This window comes from Dendrobates tinctorius, unplaced genomic scaffold (genome assembly GCF_039654945.1).
Source record: "Dendrobates tinctorius isolate UK_male_01 unplaced genomic scaffold, ASM3965494v1 ptg000054l, whole genome shotgun sequence".
In the NCBI taxonomy this organism is placed as follows: Eukaryota; Metazoa; Chordata; class Amphibia; order Anura; family Dendrobatidae; genus Dendrobates; species Dendrobates tinctorius.
Genome location: NW_027361722.1, coordinates 15,891,608 through 15,915,003, shown reverse-complemented (window position 1 = coordinate 15,915,003; position 23,396 = coordinate 15,891,608). Strand labels below are relative to the sequence as shown.

Genomic DNA, 23,396 nt, shown 5'->3' with positions numbered 1-23,396 from the left:
ATAACTAAATCACACTTGCAGCCAGTTGACATGGATTAAAGTTGACTCAACATCTGTCCTGTGTCCTTGTGTGTACCACATTGAGCATGGAGAAAAGAAAGACCAAAGAACTGTCTGAGGACTTGAGAAACCAAATTGTGAGGAAGCATGAGCAATCTCAAGGCTACAAGTCCATCTCCAAAGACCTGAATGTTCCTATGTCTACCGTGTGCAGTGTCATCAAGAAGTGTAAAGCCCATGGCACTGTGGCTAACTTCCCTAGATGTGGACGGAAAAGAAAAATTGGCAAGAGATTTCAATGCAAGATTGTGTGGATGTTGGATAAAGAACCTAGACTAACATCCAAACAAGTTCAAGCTGCCCTGCAGTCCGAGGGTACAACAGTGTCAACCCGTATTCTCCGTCGGCGTCTGAATGAAAAGGGACTGTATGGTAGGAGACCCAGGAAGACCCCACTTCTTACCCCGAGACATAAAAAAGCCAGGCTGGAGTTTGCCAAAACTTACCTGAAAAAGCCTAAAACGTTTTGGAAGAATGTTCTCTGGTCAGATGAGACAAAAGTAGAGCTTTTTGGGCAAAGGCATCAACATAGAGTTTACAGGAAAAAAAAAAGAGGCATTCAAAGAAAAAAACACGGTCCCTACAGTCAAACATGGCAGAGGTTCCCTGATGTTTTGGGGTTGCTTTGCTGCCTCTGGCACTGGACTGCTTGACTGTGTGCATGGCATTATGAAGTCTGATGACTACCAACAAATTTTGCAGCATAATGTAGGGCCCAGTGTGAGAAAGCTGGGTCTCCCTCAGAGGTCATGGGTCTTCCAGCAGGACAATGACCCAAAACACACTTCAAAAAGCAGTAGAAAATGGTTTGAGTGAGAGCACTGGAGACTTTTAAGGTGGCCAGCAATGAGTCCAGACCTGAATCCCATAGAACACCTGTGGAGAGATCTAAAAATGGCAGTTTGGAGAAGGCACCCTTCAAATATCAGGGACCTGGAGCAGTTTGCCAAAGAAGAATGGTCTAAAATTCCAGCAGAGCCTTGTAAGAAACTCATTGATGGTTACCGGAAGCGGTTGGTCGCAGTTATTTTGGCTAAAGGTCTGGCCCATTTTTGGAGTTGTGTGTGAAATGATCAATGTTTTGCTTTTTGCTTCATTCTCTTTTGTGTCTTTTCATTTAAGACAAATTAAATGAAGATAATAATACCAAAGAATTTGTGTTTGCAATCATTTTCAGGAAGAAACTGAGTATTATCTGACAGAATTGCAGGGGTGTCAATACTTTTGGCCACAACTGTATATCTGGAACACCGTCTCTTTAAGAAAATGCTTGGTTTATTATAGCAGCATAAACCAAGCTTAAAAATAAACAGCCCTCCGGGCAAAACAAAGGAACAAAGAAAGAAAACACAGTCCTTTTTCCTAGCAGGATCAGACTGCTAACAGACAGCAATGTGCACGGTTCGGAGTCCTAGCTCTCCATGTACCACTCAACACTGGAAGCTCTGCCAGTCAGTGTATTGTAAGGGGTTCCAATGGATTGTAATGAATAAGAAAATGCTCACACAAGAACTGAATTTACTTAAATTGATTTACTTAACAAATGATAAGATTAAATAATAATAAACAATATAAACGATAAATATACACGTGAATTAAACATACATTACATTATTCAGGTAGAATTCAATCTGTGTCCTCTCTTGTCTGTCCCATCTCTCCTCTGTGTGTCCCCTCCCAGTATATCTGTGTGCTCTTTTTATATGTAAAAAAAAACTTCTCTAAAGCCTTTGATGTCCCAAGTTATGTTTACTGGAGACTTAAGGCCCCTTTACATTTAGCGATGTCAGGATCGCTGGTGCATCGCTAAATGGTCGCTAGTGAGCCGCCACACAGGCAGATCTCACCAGCGATGCAGCAGCCGTTACCGGTCAGACGCGGCAATGATGACTTCCTCCGCCCGCATCCACGCGTCGCTCGTCGGCACCAGGAGGAAGCAGCCAACGAGAAATGGACATGGCTGATCTCGCGCGATCACCGATAACCAGTGGGGGAGCCGGTTGGAGGCAAGTATCACATGTAGCGATATTGCTAGTGATATCACTGCTGCGTCACAAAATCGTTGACGCTTTAGCGATATTGCTAGTGATATCGCTATGTGTAAAGCCTCCTTTAACCCCTTTCTGACATCCGACGTACTATCCCATCCATGGGACCCGGGCCCCTATGCCCATGGACGGGATAGTACGTCTACCGCGATCAGCGGCGCCCACGTGGTGAGCGCCGCTGATCGCGGCCGGGTGTCAGCTGATTATCACAGCTGACACCCGGCACAATGTGTCAGGGGCGGTCATGGACCGCCCCCGACACGTTAACCACTTGCACACCGCGATCAAACACGATCGCGGTGTACCGGGAGTTAAAGGGAAGCATCGGCAGGGAGGGGGCTCCCTCCGTGCTTCCCTGAGCCCCCCCACGGCAGCGCAATGTGCAGCGCTGCTGCCGGGGGCTCCTTTCCTGCAGACCCCTGAATCCAAGATGGTGACGGGGGCCTGCAGGAAGCTGGCTTCCTCAGTGCCTGCAAAGCGCAGGCAAGAGGAAGTCTTCTTCAATGCCTGTGACAGATTGCTGATCTGTCACAGTGATCTGTGATGTGACAGATCAGCGATCTGTCACAGGACAGTGATGTCCCACCTGGGACTATTTAATAAAGTTAAAAAAAAAGTGTTAAAATAATTTAAAAAAAAAAAAAAAATCGCCAAATAAATTAGAAAAAAAAAAAAAATATTCCCCCAAATAAATCCATTTTTTGGAAATAAAAAAAAAAAAAAAAAAAACAATAAAAGTACACATATTAGGTATCGCTGCGTCCGTAACGGCCCGCCCTATAAAACTGTCCCATTAGTTAACCCCTTTAGCGAACCCCTTAAAAAATAAAAAACGAAGCAAAAAATAATGATTTATTATCATACCGCCAAACAAAAAGTGTAATAACGCGCGATCAAAAAGATGCATATAAATATCCATGGTACCGCTGAAAACGTCATCTTGTCCCGCAAAAAACGAGCCATCACACAGCATCATCAGCGAAAAAATAAAAAAGTTATAGCTCGCAGAATAAAGCGATGTAAAAATAATTATTTTTTATATAAAATAGTTTTCATTGCATAAAACCGACAAAAACATAAAAAAACGACCTAAATGAGGTATCGCTGTAACCGTACTGACCCGAAGAATAAAACCGCTTTATCAATTTTACCGCACGCAGAATGGTGTAAACGCACCCCCCCAAAAGAAATTCATGAAACGCTGGTTTTTGTTCATAATGCGTCCCCAAAATCGGAATAAAAAGCGATCAAAAAATGTCATGTGCCCGAAAATGGTATCAATAAAAACGTCAACTCGTCCCGCAAACAATAAGACCTCACATGACTCAGTGGGTCAAAATACGGAAAAATTATAGCTCTCAATATGTGGTGATGCAAAAACTATTTTTACAATAAAAAGCGTGTTTTAGCGTGCGACAGCTGCCAAATATAAAAACCGCCATAAATAGTAAATCAAACCCCCCGTTATCACCCCCTTAGTTAGGGAAAAATAATAAAATAAAAAAAATGTATTTATTTCCATTTTTTCATTAGGGCTAGGGTTAGGGTTAGGGCTAGGGCTAGGGTTAGGGCTGAGATTAGGGTTAGGGGTGTGTTGGGGTTCGGGTTGGAGTTAGAATTGGGGGTTTCCACTGTTTGGGCACATCAGGGGCTCTCCAAATGCAACATTGCGTCTGATCTCAATTCCAGCCAATTCTGAGTTGAAAAAGTCAAATGGTGCTCCTTCCCTTCCAAGCTCTGCCATGCGCCCAAACAGTGTTTTACCCCCACATGTAGGGTATCAGCCTACTCAGGACAAATTGCAAAACAATTTTTGGGGTCCAATTTCTCCTGTTACCCTTAGGAAAATAAAAAATTGGGGGCAAAAATATCATTTTTGTGGAAAAAAATGATTTTTTTATTTTCACGTCCGAGCGTTATAAACTTCTGTGAAGCACTTGGGGGTTCAAAGTGCTCACCACACATCTAGATAAGTTCCGTGGGGGGTCTAGTGTCCAAAATGGGGTCACTTGTGGGGAGTTTCAATAGTTTAGGTACATCAGGGGCTCTCCAAACGCACATGACACCCGCAGACCATTCCATCAAAGTCTGCATTCCAAAACGTCACTACTTCCCTTCCGAGCCCTGACGTGTGTCCATACAGTAGTTTTCTCCCACATATGGGGTGTCAGTGTACTCAGGACAAATTGGACAACAACTTTTGGGGTTCAATTTCTCCTGTTACCCTTGGGAAAATAAAAAAATTGGGGACTAATTGATCATGTTTGTGGAAAAAATACGATTTTTTTATTTTCATGCCCTGGCATTATAAACTTCTGTGAAGCCCTTGGGGGTTCAAAGTGCTCACCTCACATCTAGATAAGTTCCTTAGGGGGTCTAGTTTTCAAAATGGGGTCATTTGTGGGGGGGTTTCCACTGTTTAGGTACATTAGGGGCTCTCCAAAGGCAACATGACACCCGCAGACTATTCCATCAATGTCTGCATTCCAAAACGTCACTACTTCCCTTCCGAGCCCCGACGTGTGTCCATACAGTAGTTTTCTCCCACATATGGGGTGTCAGCGTACACAGGACAAATTGGACAACAACTTTTGGGGTTCAATTTCTCCTGGTACCCTTGGGAAAATAAAAAAATTGGGGACAAAAAGATCATGTTTGTGGAAAAAATACGAATTTTTTATTTTCACGCCCGGGCGTTATAAACTTCTGTGAAGCACTGGGGGGTTCAAAGTGCTCACCACACATCTAGATAAGTTCCTTAGGGGGTCTAGTTTCCAAAATGGTGTCATTTGTGGGAGGTTTCCACTGTTTTGGTACATCAGGGGTTTTCCAATCGCGACATGGTGTCCGATCTCAATTCCAGCCAAAAACGTCAAATGGCGCTGATTCCCTTCCAAGCTCTGCCATGCGCCCAAATAGTGGTTTACCCCACATGTGGGGTATCAGCGTACTCAGGACAAATTGCACAATAACTTTTAGGGTCCTGTTACCCTTGGGAAAATAAAAATTGGGGTGAAAAGATCATTTTTGTGGAAAAAATATGTTTTTTTAATTGTACCGCTGTACGTTATAAACTTCTGTAAAGCCCTTGTGGGTTCAAAGTTCTCACCACATATCTAGATAAGTTTCTTGGGGGGTCTAGTTTCCAAAATGGGGTCACTTGTAGGGGGTTTCCACTGTTTAGGTACATCAGGGACTCTCCAAACGTGACATGGCGTCCGATCTGAATTCCAGCCAATTTTGCATTGAAAAAGTCAAACGGCGCTCCTTCCATTCTGAGCTCTGCCATGCGCCGAAACAGTCGTTCCCGCCCACAAATCAGGTATCAGCGTACTCAGGACAAATTGCACAATAACTTTTGCAGTCCAATTTCTCCTGTTACCCTTGGTAAAATAAAAAAAATTGAACCTGAAGTATTTTTTTTGTGAAAAAAAGTTAGATGTTCATTTTTTTTTAAATATTCAAAAAAATTCCTGTGACGCACCTAAAGGGTTAATAAACTTCTTGAATGTGGTTTTGAGCACCTTAAGGGGTGCAGTTTTTAGAATGGTGTCACTTTTGGGTATTTTCTATCATATAGACCCCTCAAAGTGACCTCAAATGTGATGTGGTCCTAAAAATAAAATGGTGTTGTAAAAATGAGAAATCGCTGGTCAACTTTTAACCGTTATAACTTCCTAACAAAAAAAAATTTTGGTTCCAAAATTGTGCTGATGTAAAGTAAACATGTTGGAAATGTTAGTTATCAAGTTTGTTGTGTGCCGTATCTCTGTGATTTAAGGGCATAAAAATTCAAAGTTGGAAAATTGCGAAATTTTCAAAATTTTTGCCAAATTTCCATTTTTTTCACAAATAAACGCAAGTTATATCAATGAAATTTTACCACTAACATGAAGTACAATATGTCACGAGAAAACAAAGTCAGAATTACCGGGATCCATGGAAGCGTTCCAGAGTTATGACCTCATAAAGGTACAGTGGTCAGATTTGTAAAAATTGGCCCGGTCATGAACGTGCAAACCACCCTTGGGGGTGAAGGGGTTAAACAGTATCTACCTAACATATAGTTAACAGGATAAAATCCCTGGGAAAGTACTGATTAGAGTACTGTTATCTTTGAAATTCAAAAGACTTCTTTGTTTTAGCAGCTAAGCATCAAGATTGTAGCATGTAACCAGTTTATTTTCACTGCTTGGACAGTTTGACCATCCGGTTGAACACGATTCAAAGACCTTCTGGGAAGGTTCAAGGAGATTAGAAGGATATATATATATATATATATATATATATATATATATATATATATATATATATATATATATATATTAAACCATATCAATAATTAGTAAAATAATTAATTGGAGTGTTGAAACCATTAAAAATAACTCATAGTATACAGTCAGCCATTTAAGCCCTGACATTGTGACTCCTCCATCATGTGACAGATCACATGATTCTGACATCACACAGGTCCTGGCAGTTTTTCAGGAGGAGCTTCGTGGACATTCTCCCTCCTGCTCTATGAATGTCCACTAAAACCATCCCATTATATAACTTTATGTATACTGTCCCAACACGCAGTGTGCTGGAGGATACTATTCTAGTTTTACATCACTGACGTGATCATGTGAAGTGACATGTATCTCCCCTCCATCAATTCACCAGTGACTGTCACAACACACACACTCCATGCTACACACACTGTATGTTATACTCACATACTCCATGCTACACACAGTGCATGTTATACTCACATACTCCATGCTACACACAGTGCATGTTACATATAATAATAATCTTTATTTATATAGCGCAACATATTCGTCAGCGCTTTACTGTTAAACAGTTTCAAACAATACCCAGCTTAGGGGAAGGAATTTTTTTCCCTATGGAGAAAATTGGCTTCTACTCTGTGGGTTTTTTGCCTTCCCCAGGATCAACAATGCAGAACAGCTGCACTAAAAATAGGCTGAACTAGATGGACATAAGGTCTTCCTTCAGCCTTCAAAACTATGTTACTATGTAATACAGTCATAAGTAACAACGTTAACAATAATACAATGATTAAAACAAAATAAGACTGCCCTGCTCATGAGAGCTTTAATCTACAATGAGGTGGGGGAGATACAATGTACAGGTGTCATGATCCCAGTGCAGGTTTTTGAGCTGCACGTCAGGGGTTAATGTCTGGAGCTCAGTGCAGGTTTTGACCTGCACACCTGGGGTTAAAGATTGTGGCCCCTTTCTGGTTCTAGGAGAGCTTCTTAAACCCCTGGGAAGCTCCAATCCCTGCCAATTATACTTTTGCCTTTGGCCAAGTGTGCTGAGCTCTGTGTGCCTGTGCCTGTTCGTTATTATAGCTTGATTATATGGTTCTGACCCGGTTCTGTTCCCCGTTGTGAGTTTGCCTGCTGATTCTGTACTGTGCTACACTCTCTGTGTATGACTCATTGCCTGTGATCTGACTGCTCTCTGCTCGCCCCTCTTGTACCTTGCAGCTATCTCTGTGTGTGACTCATTGGCTACGTCCGACTCCTGACTATCCTCCCTGTCTATGCCCCTTGGTAACTTTGTCTCGCAGTTACCCTGCTAGGAGTTCTCTTGCAGCTCCTAACTCTCTGGAGTTTAGGCCACGCCCCCAGCAGTCACGTGCTTCAGGTCCTGCTGTTCTGAGGTACGCACCTATTCTGCTGCTGCCCGCTCCACAGGTATCTTTGAACACAGTTCACTCTACTCAGGACACATGCACTGGCTCAGTGAGCAAGCTCAGTGCGGGGTTCCTGACAACAGGTTTGTATTTACAATGAAGGTCCAGCCATCTTGAGGGAGTGAGGGATGGATGGAGATAGTGAATGGGCTACGCACGCACACTTACACATAGAATGACTTTGATTAGTGAACGTGATAGGCTGCTCTGAACAGATGTGTTTTGAGGGAGCACCTAAAACTGCAAGTTGTGGCTGGTCCTAATTTCTTGGGGTAGAGTATGCCAGAGGATTGGCGCAACATGGGAGAAGTCTTGGAGGCGGGAGTGGGAAGTACGGATTAGTGCAGAGGTTAGTCAAAAGTGGTTTGCAGAGTGCAGCGGTCGGCTAGGCTGATAGAAATGAGGGAGGAGATGTAAGGGGGTGCCGCACTGTGGAGAGCTTTGTGGGTGAGAACAAGTACAGTACTTTGAATTGGATCCTGTAGTGAATGGGCAGCCAGTGTAACGACTGGCAAAGAGCGGACGCGTACCAGTACTGATTAGCCAGATGGATGACCCTGGCTACTGCATTAAGGATGGACTGCAGCGGGGAAAGTCAATTGAGTGGGAGGCCAATTAATAGAGTGTTACAGTAATCCAGGCGGGAGTGGATCAGGGCGACAGTGAGTGATTTTGTTGTTTCCATGGTGACAAAAGGGCGGATTCTAGAGATGTTCTTTAGGTGTAAGCGGCAAGAGCGGGCAAGAGATTGTATATGGGAGGTGAAGGAGAGATCGGTGTCAAACGTAACACCCAGACAGCGCGCCTGCTGCCGGGGTGTTATTTTGGTGCCACCCACGGAGAGAAAAATGTCAGATTTAAGGAGGTTAGTAGATGGCAGGAGCAGAAGAAGTTCAGTTTTGGAAAGGTTGAGTTTCAGATAGAGGGTGGACATGATATTGGAGACTGCGGACAGACAGTCACTGGCGTTCTGTAGTACAGTGGGGGTAAGGTCCGGGGTTAACGTGTATAGTTGTGTGTCATCAGCATAAAGATGGTACTGAAAGCCAAATCTGCTGATGGTCTGTCCAATTGGGGCCATGTAGAGCGAGAAGAGAAGGGGGCCAAGGACTGAGCCCTGAGGTACCCCAACAGTGAGAGGAAGAGGAGACGATGTGGAGCCAGAGAACAAAACACCGAAGGAGCGGTCAGAGAGATAGGAAGAGAACCAGGAGAGAGCAGTGTCCTTAATGCCTAGTGACTGGAGCCTAGAGAGTAGGAGATGGTGGTCAACAGTGTCGAAAGCTGCAGATAGGTCAAGAAGAATGAGCAGAGAGTGGTCACCATTACATTTTGCTGTCAGAAGGTCATTGGTCACTTTGATGAGTGCAGTTTCAGTCGAATGTAGGGGGCAAGAACCGGACTGTGAAGGGTGTAGGAGGGAGTGAGGGGAGAGGTAACGGGTAAGGCGGGAGTAGACTAGGCGCTCCAAAAGTTTAGAGATGAAGGGGAGATTGGAGACTGGTCTGTAGCTGTTTGTGCAGGATGGGTCGAGAGCGGGTTTCTTTAATAATCTTTTGTATATTATACACATACACTCCATGTTACACACAGTATGTTATACTCACACACACCATGCTACACACACTGTATGTTACACATACACTCCATGCTACACACAGTGCATGTTATACTCACACCCTCCATGCTACACAGTGTATGTTACAGACACACTCCATGCTACAAACACTGTTGCACACACACAGTGTAGAGGACATGCTAGACTCTCTCCTCCTTTTCAGTTTGTCCATACTCTCACAAGATGAAGGACCATTGATCACATAACTATTGTACCAAAGGCCATTCTACACTTCTAACTTCAGAAACTGCACTGTGTGAGGCAGCGGTAGCACCGTACACAGTGGAGGCAGTGACCCACAAACTTAAAACATAAAAGTCTCTTTAATGTGTTATCTTCACACAGAAAAGGTTCCAATCTGCACAAATGCAAATAACTTAAGTGCATATTATCAGCTTTCACTTCACACCAGTTCATAGCATTATATAGTACCCAGCATCCTTTAGATTGCAGTCACTACACACTCTAGTCCTTTATTCGGGCACAGGATATCCGCATCCGGTTCCAGTCACCGTGGATGGCAGCACCACTCTGTAAGCTGTGGGTGCCAGGCCTATTGGCTCCGCTCTGTCCTGTGCTCTGCACACCAACTGCTCTGCACAGCAACAAGCACCAGCTCCCTCGGGCCCTGACACACCTGAGACTCCTCAGACTTACTCGGCACTCACTAACCCTTTCCTGCAGGGCTTTTATCACAGAAACCTGTGGCTTTCAGCCACATAGAAAATCTGGATCTGGAATGAACCAGACCACACAAACTACTATCCTGCAGTCTGCATCACACACAACATCCAGAGCAGGTTTTCTGTACCTCTGTCTTGGACACTGACATGTCCAAGACTAACACTTTTATTACCAGTCTGCATTGCAGTCGCCCGTGACTGCCATGCACACCTATGGACCTCATACTCCACCGTGCACATAGCCTCAATACGCCTCCGTGCATATCCTGGAGAGAACACACAGCGCCCCCTAGCTGTAACAGGGGTCACTGCCTCACAACTGGTAATACAGGAAGGGCATTATCAGTGCAGTTTCTAGTTTGTAAAGTATGTGGGTCACAGACTGACTGGCCCACTAAAGTTGCCACTGTGTTAAGTCTCACTGGGGGACCCTAGAAGCCCCAGGCAATTGCCCAGTCCCCACCTGGCACCATCCCTGTTGTGTGTGACACTAACAACCAGAAACACAGTTATACTTGTAGTACAAAGGTAGAATAGAATGAGAAAAAGGTAACCTGCAATTCCCTACAGTACCTCCAGTCCTGGCGGCCCCGAAGAGGTGGGAATAGAAGCATAATTATTACATATCAGCTGCCCCTCACTGAGCTCTGTTATTATTACTGCCATAGGGAAGCGATAGAGACGTCACCTTGTGGCCAGATGGGCCTTTTCCCCCAAGGGCGCCTCGGCATAGAATGAAATGATGGCAAACATTGCAGATCACACTACATCAAACTTCTCAGATTAAAGTGGTGCAGTTTTGCCTGGAGTGTCGCAGGAAGACAATGCCGGGTCCCTGCCGCTCCTCCGCTCTTCTTTTAATGTTGTGCCTGGCAGTTTACCACATACTTGGCTTTTTTTTTACTGCAGCCCACGTCTTTATAGCCCAGAATATCTTGTAATTTGTAATTATGCTTCCTGCAAAGACAAAAGCTAAATATAACTAGATGTGAAAAGAAGAGGTTTAACCCCTTCCCATCGTGGCTATTTTTTTCCCTTGTTTTTTCATACTCACGTTCCAAGACCCATCATTTTTGTTACTTTACTTTTTCATTGTCCCAGCCTCATGACGGCTTGTTTTACTTTTTTTTTTCCTTTTAGATATAATTTATTGGAAAATAGAAATAAATAGCGATTCCACCATCATTTTTTGGGGGTTTAGTTTTTAAGACATTCACATTGCGGTATATACATGACCACCTGGTTCCTTTATTCTGTGGGTCAGTGTTATAACCGCTGCCCTAAGAAGTTGTAAAATTTTAAAAAACACAAATTTGGTGTGTGTGTCACCATCTTCTGTGACTTTTTTTTTTGTCACGTGAACTGCTTAAGTTTTTATCAGTACCATGTTGGGATATACACAGGATTTTCATCGCTTTCCATTCCATTTTTTTAAGGCAGAATACGAATGTCAATTTTGTTGTTTTTATTATTAATTTTTTACATATTTACATTTATTTCTGGAGGAAATAACATTTATTTCTAGATTTTTTTTATTTAATCTGAGTACCTCTTCCATCTGCTGCTGTTCCACTAATTCTGGAACAGTTTTTCTTTTTGTTCTGTGATGCTCCGTTCCAAAGTTATGCCCCCGGGAAATAACTGGGTATCTATCACCGAACCGCATGGGTGTTTCCCTTTTCTCCCCTGATGGTGACGAATTAAAACACAGCCATGGATTTTAGATGCAGAAATACTTTGTTTTTCCATTTAGAAATCTAAGTGTAAAATCTGCAACAAATATGTGATATGTGAACCTTGCCTAAGGATTTTCAGAGTGTAGGGTAATAAAAAGATATACTGTATGGTAAGGTTTCTCTGCAAAATTGGAACCAACCTTACACCCCCTCTAAAAACAGTCTGTCACTCAGTTTTTCCTGCATAATGTAGGGGCAGAGACCCTGATTCCACTGGGATTTTTGTTTTTGCAAAACTCTGCTACTGCTCTGCTAGTCTTCTCAATGATGCGCTCCTGCCATACATAAAGTCCTCTACAGTATATTCATGACCTATGGCTAGCCCTGGCACACACCACTAACTGGAAGCTTTCAGCCTATGCAGAGTGTAGATGAAAAAGCTGTCAGTCAATGATGGGGCAGCATATTTTCATACATTTAAAGAGATATTACACCATTTACTCCACCTTCACACTTATGCGGAACGTTTTTTAGGAGAATTCTAGGTGGAATCTGCCTGTAAAAGACGTGGTGTGCATGTATCCAAAGAAGAAGTCGTTTCCATTAGAAGAGTTGTTGTTTTTGACCATCTTAAAAAAAAATACTCTGTCTGTAATTAGCTTTACTGGGAGAGTCTTAGATGGCCTCAAAACTCTGAAATTTAGGATCATGCACAATGCTGCTTCATTCATTTTTTTGGGAGTGCAGAAGATTTGCAAAACACTGCAGTCAGCCATAGAATGGCAGAGTTGGGCCATCTGGTCCAACATTCTGCTAAAAGCAGGAGTCACTAAACCATCTCAGACAGATGTCTGGCCAAAGACTTCTGTGGCGCCCCTGAGGTTCAGTCTCCACAGAGGTACTGCACCTCCTCCTGAGGTGTGGTACCCCACCATCCAGGTAAGGTGGAGACTCCTGACCACACTCCAACACCTGCACCCCACACCACATAGTAGTGTAGCAAAGCACCTTCGGCGGCTCCCTGCTTGGAGTATAGCAAAGCACCCATTGGTGGCTCCCTGCTTGGAACACGAAACGTGCTGGGAAACTGCCCTGGGTGTGAGGGCGTCCCACTTCCATTGGAGGAGAACTCACCACTTCTCGTGGCAGCCTGTTCCACTCATTGATCACCTTCATTGTCAAAAAGTTTTTTCTAATCTCTAATCTGTGACTCCTCCCAGTAATCTCTGGCACTCCCATAAGAATGAAAGCGGTGGCAGTGAGCATGATTGACCTCTGCTCCATTCACAATGTGCTCTTCTGGGCTCCTTTCTTGAGAACAGTGGGGGTCCCTGTGGTCAGCCCCCTCCCACAGTGATAAGGGTAACTTTCAGTCTTGAGAATGCTGCTTGAAATTTTCCGATCAGCTTGTAAAATGTTATTCTGTTGTGTGGGACCAGGACATTTTTGCTTCTTCCTTTTGCAGTGAGGGGTTAAGGAAACTAAAAACCAGAAAATTAAAATTAGGAAAATAACGGGAACAAAATATTATTCTAAGGAGGCTGTGAGCATTCAGTCTCCTCCGCGCAAAGGAGATCTATTTCCCATCTGTAAGAGTCGAACTGCGGACAACTTTTCAGAAAATATCTTATTACACAAACAGACGAAGATCTGAGAGGCAACGTAGGCTACAAGACGTACGTAGCGTAAAAGTACAACACACAGCACCAGCGTCCCACCACACGGAGGGTCATAGCCACGTCCTACACGAACATTCACCGCAACACAAACACTTCACCTGGCCACATAGAAAACAATTATTAGACAATTATATCATTGCATTGACAGCACTGCAGCCAATCAGTGGCTCTGAGCGGACTGTGCTGTCAACTTGGCCGTCAGCGCTGCAGACAATAACAGACACTGGGAATAGCGGCGTGTACTCTGTGCTGGACCAGGGGAGGATGAGTAAAGTACATACAATCATAGATCTGGTTGGCTAGGTGAGAGGCGTCTGACCGGGATCCAAGGGGTAACGTTTCTTACTTGTGGAGAGTGACATGCCAAGGTGAGGAGACTATACTATCTCCTTTTCCCAGTACTGAACGTTCTGATTCCTGGGTACAGAGTGTTTCAGTTCATGTTCCAAGACATCCAGCCAGTGTCAGTCCGGAGTGTCAAGAGCTCACCAGCAAGATTGACTCTGAGGGCTCAATGTTGAGCAAAATGCAAACATTACGTTGCCCTCATTCACACATTTACCTCTGCTTCTATATAATAATATACTGGGTGGTTTGGTAAATGAAGGCTGAGATGTTGCCTTATCTGTATATAATGAACCAAGTGTATAGAGCCAGCTACTGCTCATATAGGGGAGTAGGGGGCCCACCGGGGGATTCACCTGTTCACCCGTGGGCCAGTCTAAGTCTGCATCCAGCTGAACCTCTGCTTAGGGGCACTGACTAAAGAAACTTCTGTCGGAGAGCAGCAGGTCTTATGCAGGTACCAGACATGTGGCACCCCTGAGGGTTCAGTCGCCACAGAGGTACTGCACCTCCTCCTGAGGTGTGGTACCCCACCATCCAGGTAAGGTGGAGACACCTGACCACACTCCAACACCTGCATCCCACACAACATAGTAGTGTAGCAAAGCACCTTCGGCGGCTCCCTGCTTGGAGTGTAGCATAGCACCCCTTGGTGGCTCCCTGCTTGGAACACAAAACGTGCTGGGAGGTGGGTGGAGTTTAGTTCGCACAAAAGAGCGGGAAGAGTTGAGTCAGTCTGTCAGTCTTTCATTCAGTCAGTGAGTGAGGATGTAGAAGGACGGAGTGTGAGAAAGAGAAGATCCCCGGGAGAGGGATGGAAGAAAGAAGTGCTGCAGCAGGCCACAGTGATCTGGGTCTGCTGGCACAGGAAAGAGACAGAGAAACCAAGCTTGATTCTCCATTGAAAAGAAGGATTAGCACGGAACATAAGGAGAAGAGAACCCTTTTCAAGTTCTAAGCGCAAGGCCGGGGTCCGGTCCCCGCGGTTGTACAGATACTAATGGTCCTGCAGCAGACACCGGAGGAATAGAAGTAGTGACCACTTTATTCCCACGCAAGACTTGGGGGCACAACAGCAACATATTAGTGAGCCGGGACTCAGTAGCAAGGAGTCCCCGAAGCAGGCTACAGCTGTCTGCCGTACAAGTAGAGTTCATAGGATCATCTGACAGGAGGAACTCCAGTGTAACTCAGTACTAGGAGTACTTCATTCAAAGGCGCTATAAGAGGAGACGTTCAGAAAGGCACATATGTTGGCGGAGTGTTGGAACGGAGTACTTCATCTTGCCTGGAAGTTGGCTGAGCTCCTGACACGGAGGACATGGCACGGATGCAGGCACCTGTACCTGCAACAAACTGTGAGTAAAGCTTTGGAACTACACGCCCTGGTGTCCTCCACTTATTCCTGCGTCAACCTGCCCAGCACTGCCACATCCCTTGCGCCTGACACTACACCATCTAAGTGTCACTTCATCTACTCTGCCCTGGGACTACAGCCCTGCCTGTGGAGGGCTATAACATCACTGCTGCACCACTCCATCTGTCCCAGAGGATCTGTCTGCAGCGTCGGCTTACATCTCTATTGCCGAACACCACAGGTGGCGTCACAAATCACTTATAAACTTTCACCACCATTAACACACTGAAACAACCCCTTTTGCAATGGAGCCCCAGGGCCACGGACCGGGTCACTGCTGCCGTGACACCCCCGTTGAGAAGATCAACTGGCCCGGTACCGAGTACCCAACGGCCCTGCTGTGTGAGGGCGCTCCACATACATGAATGACCCTGAGGGGCCTCCACGACCAGTCACCCCCCAGACCTATGTTATGGTGTGCATGTTGTGCCAGCAGTGTAGTGACGGCGAACAACTCGTACTGCAAAAAACAAGCACATACGGCTATGGGGACAGAACAATAAACAAGTTATGGGTGTTGGAATAAGGGGCGGAAAAAAACAAAAGAGGAAAACTGGAAAATCACAAGGTCATGAAGGGGTTAAAGGAGACGTACTTACTGTACTGTTACTGATCGTAATGTTATTAAGCATTCTATTGATATTGGCAAAATGGAGAATTCTAATGGCACTCTTAAAGGGGTTGTGCACTACTGGGATAACCCTTTCTTGAACTAAATGATTGCCCCCGATAAAATAATAAACCCTATACTCGCCTCCCGTCCTGGTGCTATTTCCACAGTGCCAGCTGTCGCGGTCCCGAGGCTCTTCTGCGGTGTTGGGACACTTGGTGCCCGGGGCCCATCAGCACTGGCGTCACTGTCCTCACCTTCATATGGATTGGACCTGAAGAAGAAGACCAGGCTGCAGCTGATCACTGGCTTGGAAATCCAAAAGGATTCTCTATTAACCAACCCCCTAAAACATTTTGGATGAGATTTGGGGTTTGCTCTATTATTTTCAATCTTAAACAAGAAAGATCTTTATTGTATGTAGAACAAAAATGTCAAGACGGACTATGATTTAGTAATGGCATTCGGATGGCACGCGTAATGAGGAGCGCTATTAATGAGGAGCACTCTGATGGCAATTTCATAAGCAGCACTCTGATGGCACTCTTAATGTGGAGCACTCTGATGGCACTCTTAATGTGGAGCACTCTGATGGCACTCTTAATGTGGAGCACTCTGATGGCACTCTTAATGTGGAGCACTCTGATGGCACTCTTAATGTGGAGCACTCTGATGGCACCCTTAGGGTGTGTGCACACGTTGCAGATTCTACTGCGGATCCGCAGTGGAATTGGCCCTGCAGGTTCGCAGCAGTTTCTGCTGCATTGTACAGTACCCTTTCAGCCTATGGAAAATGACATCCGCAGTGCAGACGGTACGGAATTTTCCACGCGGATTTGCTGCGGTTTCAGAACCGCGGCATGTCACTTCTTTGTGCGGATTCCGCAGCGGTTTGCCATGTGTTACATTGTACAGGTGTCAAACCGCAGGGGAAAGCCACAGCCTAATCCGCAGATAGACCTGCGGATATATCCGCGTGGACAAATCCGCAGCAGAATCCGCAACGTGTGCACACAGCCTTTATGAGGAGCACTCTGATGGCACTCAATGTGGAGCATTCTGATGGCACTCAATGTGGAGCATTCCAATGCCATTCCAAGCAAAAAATCACTGAGCTCACTGGTTCTGTGACGTGGTCACAAGATGTAACAAAAAAAAGAGAGAAACCCTTTAAGGAGCGCATTGTAATGACACTCTTAAAGAGTTTTGACCATACCAGCAAATACCTATCCAAGGAATAGATGACGACCTGCTGATAGGATAATCCCGACTGCCGGAGATAGCCGAGTACAGCGATTTAGTTACCTCTTTCAGTCCCAAAGACAATGAATAGAGTGATGGGGCAAATGTGGGACTCAACGGGCCACTCTCAGGATCAGTGAGGGTCTTAGCAGTGGATCCGCCAGCAATCAGAAACTTATCACCTGCATTACTTTTAAGCCGAACCCTTCTAATAAGGAGCACTGGCGGCACACTGAAAAACTCTCATAATAGGGGACCCAGAAAAAGTTATTCTTGATTTTAGGCAATGATTATAATATTGGTTGACTGGTACGGTGTGACGGCTCGGTCCTGCAGTATGATAGCAGTCATTGGTCTCCACCTTCACCATGTATGGCGGTTGTGCTTCACCCTTATCTCGGCAGGCACGCTGTCTCCGTCATTCAGCACAAGGTGATATCCGGTAACCCAGAGCCACTTGTGGTTAGGTGGCAATAGTTCTTGTAACTCTTACTCCGAATGTTGTGTAAGGCCACGTTCACATGTTCAGTATTTGGTCAGTATTTTACATCAGTATTTGTAAGTCAAAACCAGGAATGGGTGATAAATACAGAAGTGGTGACGTGTTTCTATTATACTTTTCCTCTGACTGTTCCACTCCTGGTTTTGGCTTACGAATACTGATGTAAAAAACTGACGAAATACTGACAGTGTGAACATGGCCTAATAGATAAAGGAGACAGGAACTTCTGCGTCTCTCTCTGTGATGTACCGTAAAGATAAAAGGAGAAAATGTCAAATCCAAGGGTGTAACTATGGGAGTAAGAGGGGCGGCACCCGCTCAGGGCTGAAAAACTGCCAAAGTAATTCTCAATATTTAACAAAGTCCAAAAATTATTAATTTACCAAATTCTGTCATTTTAGAAACAATTTTTATTTCTCCGAACGTCCCTGTGTCTATCTAACCCCTTAAGGATGGGAACGGTTTTAATCTTTCTTTTTTTTTTTTTTCTCCTCCTTCCAACTTTTTTCATTTCTCCATCTACGCGGCCGTACGTGGGCTTATTTTTTGTTTTCTCGCAGGACCAGTTGTAGTCGCCATTAATTGATTCTCCAGATCTTTCCAATTCCAACGACACCGAACTCGTATTTTTATTTTTATTTCAGTGGCTTGAAGAATTCTTACGTTTGGAAAAAAAAAAAAAAAAAAATAGAAAAATTAGTTTTCGTCTCCATTTTCCAAGACCCAAAACTTTTTTTTTATTTTTCAGTCGTTGGAGTTTGGTTTTTATGTGTCGAGCTGTAGGTTTTATTAATACTATTTTTGGGGTACATGCGATGTCCTTTTTATTTTGGGGGCAGTATGGTGACTGAAAGATGGCAATTCTGGTATTTTAATTTTTTATAGGTTTATTTTTTCTTTTGATTGTAGAAGCATCGATATCGAATAAACTCATTATGTGCAGGGGAAAAAGCGGGGGTCATTAGTTTTGCTTTTTTTAAACCTTTTTTTTTCTTTTCTTTTACTTTTTATTATATTTTCTTCTTTTTCTTATATTTTGTAGAAGGATCAACTTTATTCTCATTTGCACAAGGAAAGACTAGAAGCAATGGGATGAAACTGAATGGGAGGAGACACAGATTAGATATTAGAAAAAACTTTTTGACAGAGTGATCAATGAGTGGAACAGGCTGCCACGAGAAGTGGTGAGTTCTCCTTCAATGGAAGTCTTCAAACAGAGGCTGGACAGACATCTGACTGGGATGATTTAGCGAATCCTGCTTTGAGCAGGGGGTTGGACCAGATGGCCCAGGAGGTCCCTTCCAACTCTACCATTCTATGATTGCTTGTGTATACAGTACTCCAGTATAGCCGGCACCATGTGATCACGGGATCAGGGGCCGATGGACCCTCAGTCTCCCCAGCAGGATCACTTAGATACAGCTGTACCAGGTTATTTTTTTTTTTTTAGCAGGTCCACTCAAAAAAAAAATAAAAAATCATGATCGTAGAAGTCGTCGTTGTGGGAGCATGCCCTCAAAAACTCTTGGAAAACTTGTTCATTTCTATGGGAAATCCACTTTGCAGTTTATACGAGGAGGGCTTTTTTTCTTTTTTCCTTGAAGATGTTTTAAAAAGTGCCTGGTGGGATTAAAAAAAAAAAAAAAAAAGTGAACGTCACTTCTTGGAAGAGGATCCTATGGGACACCACTCCAAACAAGACACTGTCCAATCAAGAGGCTGAAAAAAATATTACCGTAATCCAAAACCTCATGCAAATTTCTTCAGGAAAAGAAAAAAACTACAAAAATGAAATAGTTTCTGCTTGAAAACGCCTAAAAAAAAAAAAAAGTCTAAGGAGAGAATTTTATTACATAGTTAGTAGGAGAGCATAAAGGGGCGAGCTGTGGTCTTAGAGTACAATGGCTTTAAGTTTTTCTCTAAGGCTATGTTCACACTAGGCGTTTTTTCAGTGTTTTCTTCTACAAAAAAAAACCTGAACTCTTGGCAGGAAAGAAGCTGCAGAAAAAAAAAGCGTGTTTTCCTTGTTCTTTTATGCGTTTTTTTTAGGGCGGTCTTGGCATGCTAGATTTGTCTCTTGAGGATGCTGATACAGTTTAGTGTTGAAAAAAGTCCTATTCCTTAGAATCAAGTTCTGGCAAAAAAAAATAAATAAATAAAGCTTCAAAACCTGATACCTGTGCTATTTTGGCGTTTATCACCACCCATTTAAGTCAATGGGTGAAAAATGCTGAAAAAACAAACGCTGAAAGAAGTGACATGCTCTGTGTCCAAAAATCCATGCAAAGCACAAAATCCTGATGACAAAAAACTAACGTGTGTGCAGGAGATTTCTGAAATCTCATAGGCATTGATGGTACTGTAAAATGTAGCTGAAATTATCATAAAAAAGCACAAAAAAACAGAAAAAACTCCTAGTGTGAACTTAGCCTGAAGCTAATTTACCGGTATGATGTTTTTCCTTTTTTTTTTGTCTGTTTGGAAAACCCCTTTATTAAGGAAATATAAAAAAGGAAACAGTCAGTTTCCCCTGGATGAAATAAATCTATCGGATATTTTCGTCGGATGTGTTTTATGAAATGTTCCGTGACACAATCCGTCCTAATGTTATTTATAACGATCCGGTGAAAACCAAGGACGGATACAGACAGAAGAGGCCGCCGTGCAAGGACAGAGTATTAATGTGACTGTTCTCATCTTTGGAGGTGGTTGTGGTTGTGGCGCTCTTTACATTGTGGGCCCCTGTGCGGTTTCTCAGGTTGCTCCCATGCTATGTCCGCCCCGGTGCAAACAACAAGGGTGTTACCAGAAATGGCAGCTGGGAGCCGTACGCCTGCGACCACGCGGACATGACGATTGGCGAGGTCCTGGTTCTTACCCTTCGCTACGTGGAGACTTTATCTCGTGAATGGTTGGAATATCTGCCGTCCACAAGGATTCTGCAGCTCCATAGCTAAAATAAGTCCACTCTTAAAGGAGTCGTCCACCGTCAGCAGGGGGATTGTCAGCAGGCTGCAGAACTTATACTTATGTTAGGGTTAACACCTTCAGCACCTGGGGAAAGAAATCAGAATAATTAATTGTTCAATACTGAATGAGAATCGATAAACTCTATAATACCAAACACGGAAAGAAAAATTGGTCGAATGATCCCACGAGCCGCGTTTATTCCCTTAGTGGCAAGAATCGACTTTCATTCCCTAGATCCTTTTTTTTTTTTTTTTTTGGTCAAAGGTCTCCATAGCCTGTAAAAGAGGACCTGACATTTCCTATTCAGTAAACATGTATGGAATTTTTATTGTACTTGGTGTAAACGCTGCTGTTCTCCAGAATCAATGGATGTTTTATTTTTGTTCTTGCGCCTCTCCGATCCTGAGATACGGCCACTTTTACCCTGTATATAAATCTAGTCATTTTTTTTCCAACTGGGCGTTGGCCTACTGAGAAAAGTTGAGGACAAAGCCCACATGGCTAAAAAACACTAGCTTTATATATAGGAAAGAAGGGCGGCATATCTCAGGAACGGAAGGACGCAGGAACAAGTGAAAAACAGCGCCGGATTCAGGAGAACAGCAGCGTTTACACGAGGCTAAAAAAAAATGATAGAATCTGTCGCTTGCCATAAGTATATTTTAAGCAAGGGTGGTTCTGCTTTAAGAGGAACAACTATGGGTGTGCTCTCTTTTTCCATGTAGAGGGATGGGTTGTAAGAATAGTTGAAAAGAAAAATTTTCTTTTTCTCACCAGAACTGAAGAAAACATTTCCGTCTCCTGCTGCCTTGTTTTAAGTACTAGTTTGCTTTGTAAACAGTGCAGGTAGGAAGGGATGTCCTCCATGTGATATGCCCCCTATTGTGCCATCAAAATGAAAGCATTCTCTGAATTTATGCCTTTTTTCTTTTATTTTTAGGTTAAATTATAATAACTTTGTTGGACCGTGGTTATCCGCGTCTCATGTGGTGACAAAAGGAGTAAATAGTCACATAAAACGGGCGTGCATTTGTGGTAGGGGCCGGGACTGAGGGGGTGGACCACTGCTTACCCTGTTCGGACGCTGCAGACACCAGGCGACTCAAAGGATAAGGCAGAGACAGATTTCACGTGTAACAGTTCCGGATTTATTCGTCGTCCTCCTGACGACCACCAAACACGCACCGCAGCTTCTTCACACTGTCTCCAGGCCCGGGTACCTGCGCCTTCGTTCCAGTCCCAGTAACGCACTTCGCGGATCTTTCACTGGGGGCTGTCCTAGACCAATCTACCCCCAGCGCTTCACCTGTCCGAGGTCGCCGTCCAGTCGGTACCCCCGGGGCCTCACTTGTCCTGCGGTATGTCACCTTGCCTGTCCTGTGGTCCGTCGGGTCAGGGCCACACCCCTGACTGTCTCTTCTCTGTCCGTCCCCTGGCCGAGCTCTTCTCTCTTCCCTGTCTTCTTCTAAGCGCCTCCCGGGACTAAACTAAACTTGAGCCCCGCCTACTTCTATTTATCCCCTCTGCCACTGGGGAATTCCCCTCCCGAGCTCCTATCTCCCCGCCCCCATGACTAAGCATATCCTGAGCCATAAGCTGGTGTATAGTCCTGCACTACTCTCCCCTGCCATCTTGTGGTCAACTTCTCAGTACTACACCCTCCTATCCTGCCTTTCCTAGCTGTCACCCTTCTATCCTGCCAATCTCCGTCTCTGGTGTAAAAACCGTCCCCTCCTACTGGCAGTCACGTCTGTCCGTCAAGTCATCTTCCCCACACATTATTCCGGCATACTTTCCAACTCTACCGGATCATTGTTCCAGGAGCCTGCCAAACTTTCACAAGAGTCAATTTCCCTCCATTTGGATTTTTTTTCCCCAATTTTTCAGAGCATTATATGGTAAAGTGAATTTCCTGATTTAAAACTACAACTTGTCCTGCAACAAAATCCATATACGACTATGAGGATGGAAAAATAAAAAAGTTCTAGCTCTTGGAAAAAAAAAGAGGAGAAAAAAAATGAAAGCGCAAAAATGGAAAAAGGCAGCGTCGATAGGGGGTTAAAAATGAATTAAGTTAAATAGCAGTGAATTTTCAAAGGTTTTAAAGGAAATCTGTTAGTAAGATCCATGGTCCTAAGCCGTCTATGGGCATGAAGGTCATAGGAAGCTCAGTAAAATGACATCTTGATATCTGTGATCTGATGTCTTATTCCAGAGAAATCCATGTTTTTCTGAATATGTAAATGAGCTGTTGAGATCTATGGGCCAGACATAGATTTCCCTGAGAATCTGCCTCAAGTTTATTTTAAATGAAAGGAGGAGTTATCAGTGTGACGCATGTACATCGGGAGATCGGACTGTCAGTCATTACATGTGGTAGACTGGTAACTCCTTTCATTTAACATTACTCCTGATGGCAGATTCTCAGGGAGATCTATGGTGCCTCTGAGGGTTCAGTCGCCAGAGAGGTACTGCACCTCACCCAGAGGTGTGGTACCCCACTTTCAGGTAAGGAAGGAGCACCACCCAGGACTCTAACACCTGCATCCCACACACACTACAGTAGCAGTCTCTTCCGTCTCTTCCTGCTGGGTAGGAAAGGGTGTTGGGAGGTGGATGGAGTGAGTAGGAGTAGGGGAGGAGCTTAGGAGGTTGGGCTGAGCAGAGAAGGAACTGAAGGAGTTTTCAGCCAGAGGGAAAGCTGGAGGAAGGAGCTGAGAGGACTGGTCAGTTAGAGTGCTGACGGGAAAGTTAGAGAAGTGAAGAGGGAGAAGGAAGCTCCCAGGAGGACAGAAGGGGTCCTAGAGGCATGGGGCAGCGACCATACTGGCAGTGGGAC

At 44.3% G+C, this 23,396-nt stretch overlaps 2 long non-coding RNA genes across 3 annotated transcripts in view; one reads left to right on the top strand and one right to left on the bottom strand.

Annotated features, from left to right (window-relative positions):
- The window catches only part of LOC141091516 (uncharacterized), a 200,423-nt gene that overhangs the window by 18,624 nt on the left and 158,403 nt on the right, over window positions 1–23,396 (top strand). The gene's annotated exons all lie outside the window — the stretch shown is intronic.
- On the bottom strand, window positions 15,881–22,132 carry LOC141091514 (uncharacterized). 2 transcript variants are annotated; one of them, XR_012232529.1, is made up of 3 exons: window positions 21,630–22,132; window positions 20,466–20,641; window positions 15,881–16,117 (listed from the first exon to the last, which is right to left on the bottom strand). It is a non-coding gene; the product is annotated as an uncharacterized lncRNA (long non-coding RNA). The 2 variants fall into 2 exon arrangements; XR_012232530.1 differs by lacking the exon at window positions 15,881–16,117 and adding an exon at window positions 19,071–19,207.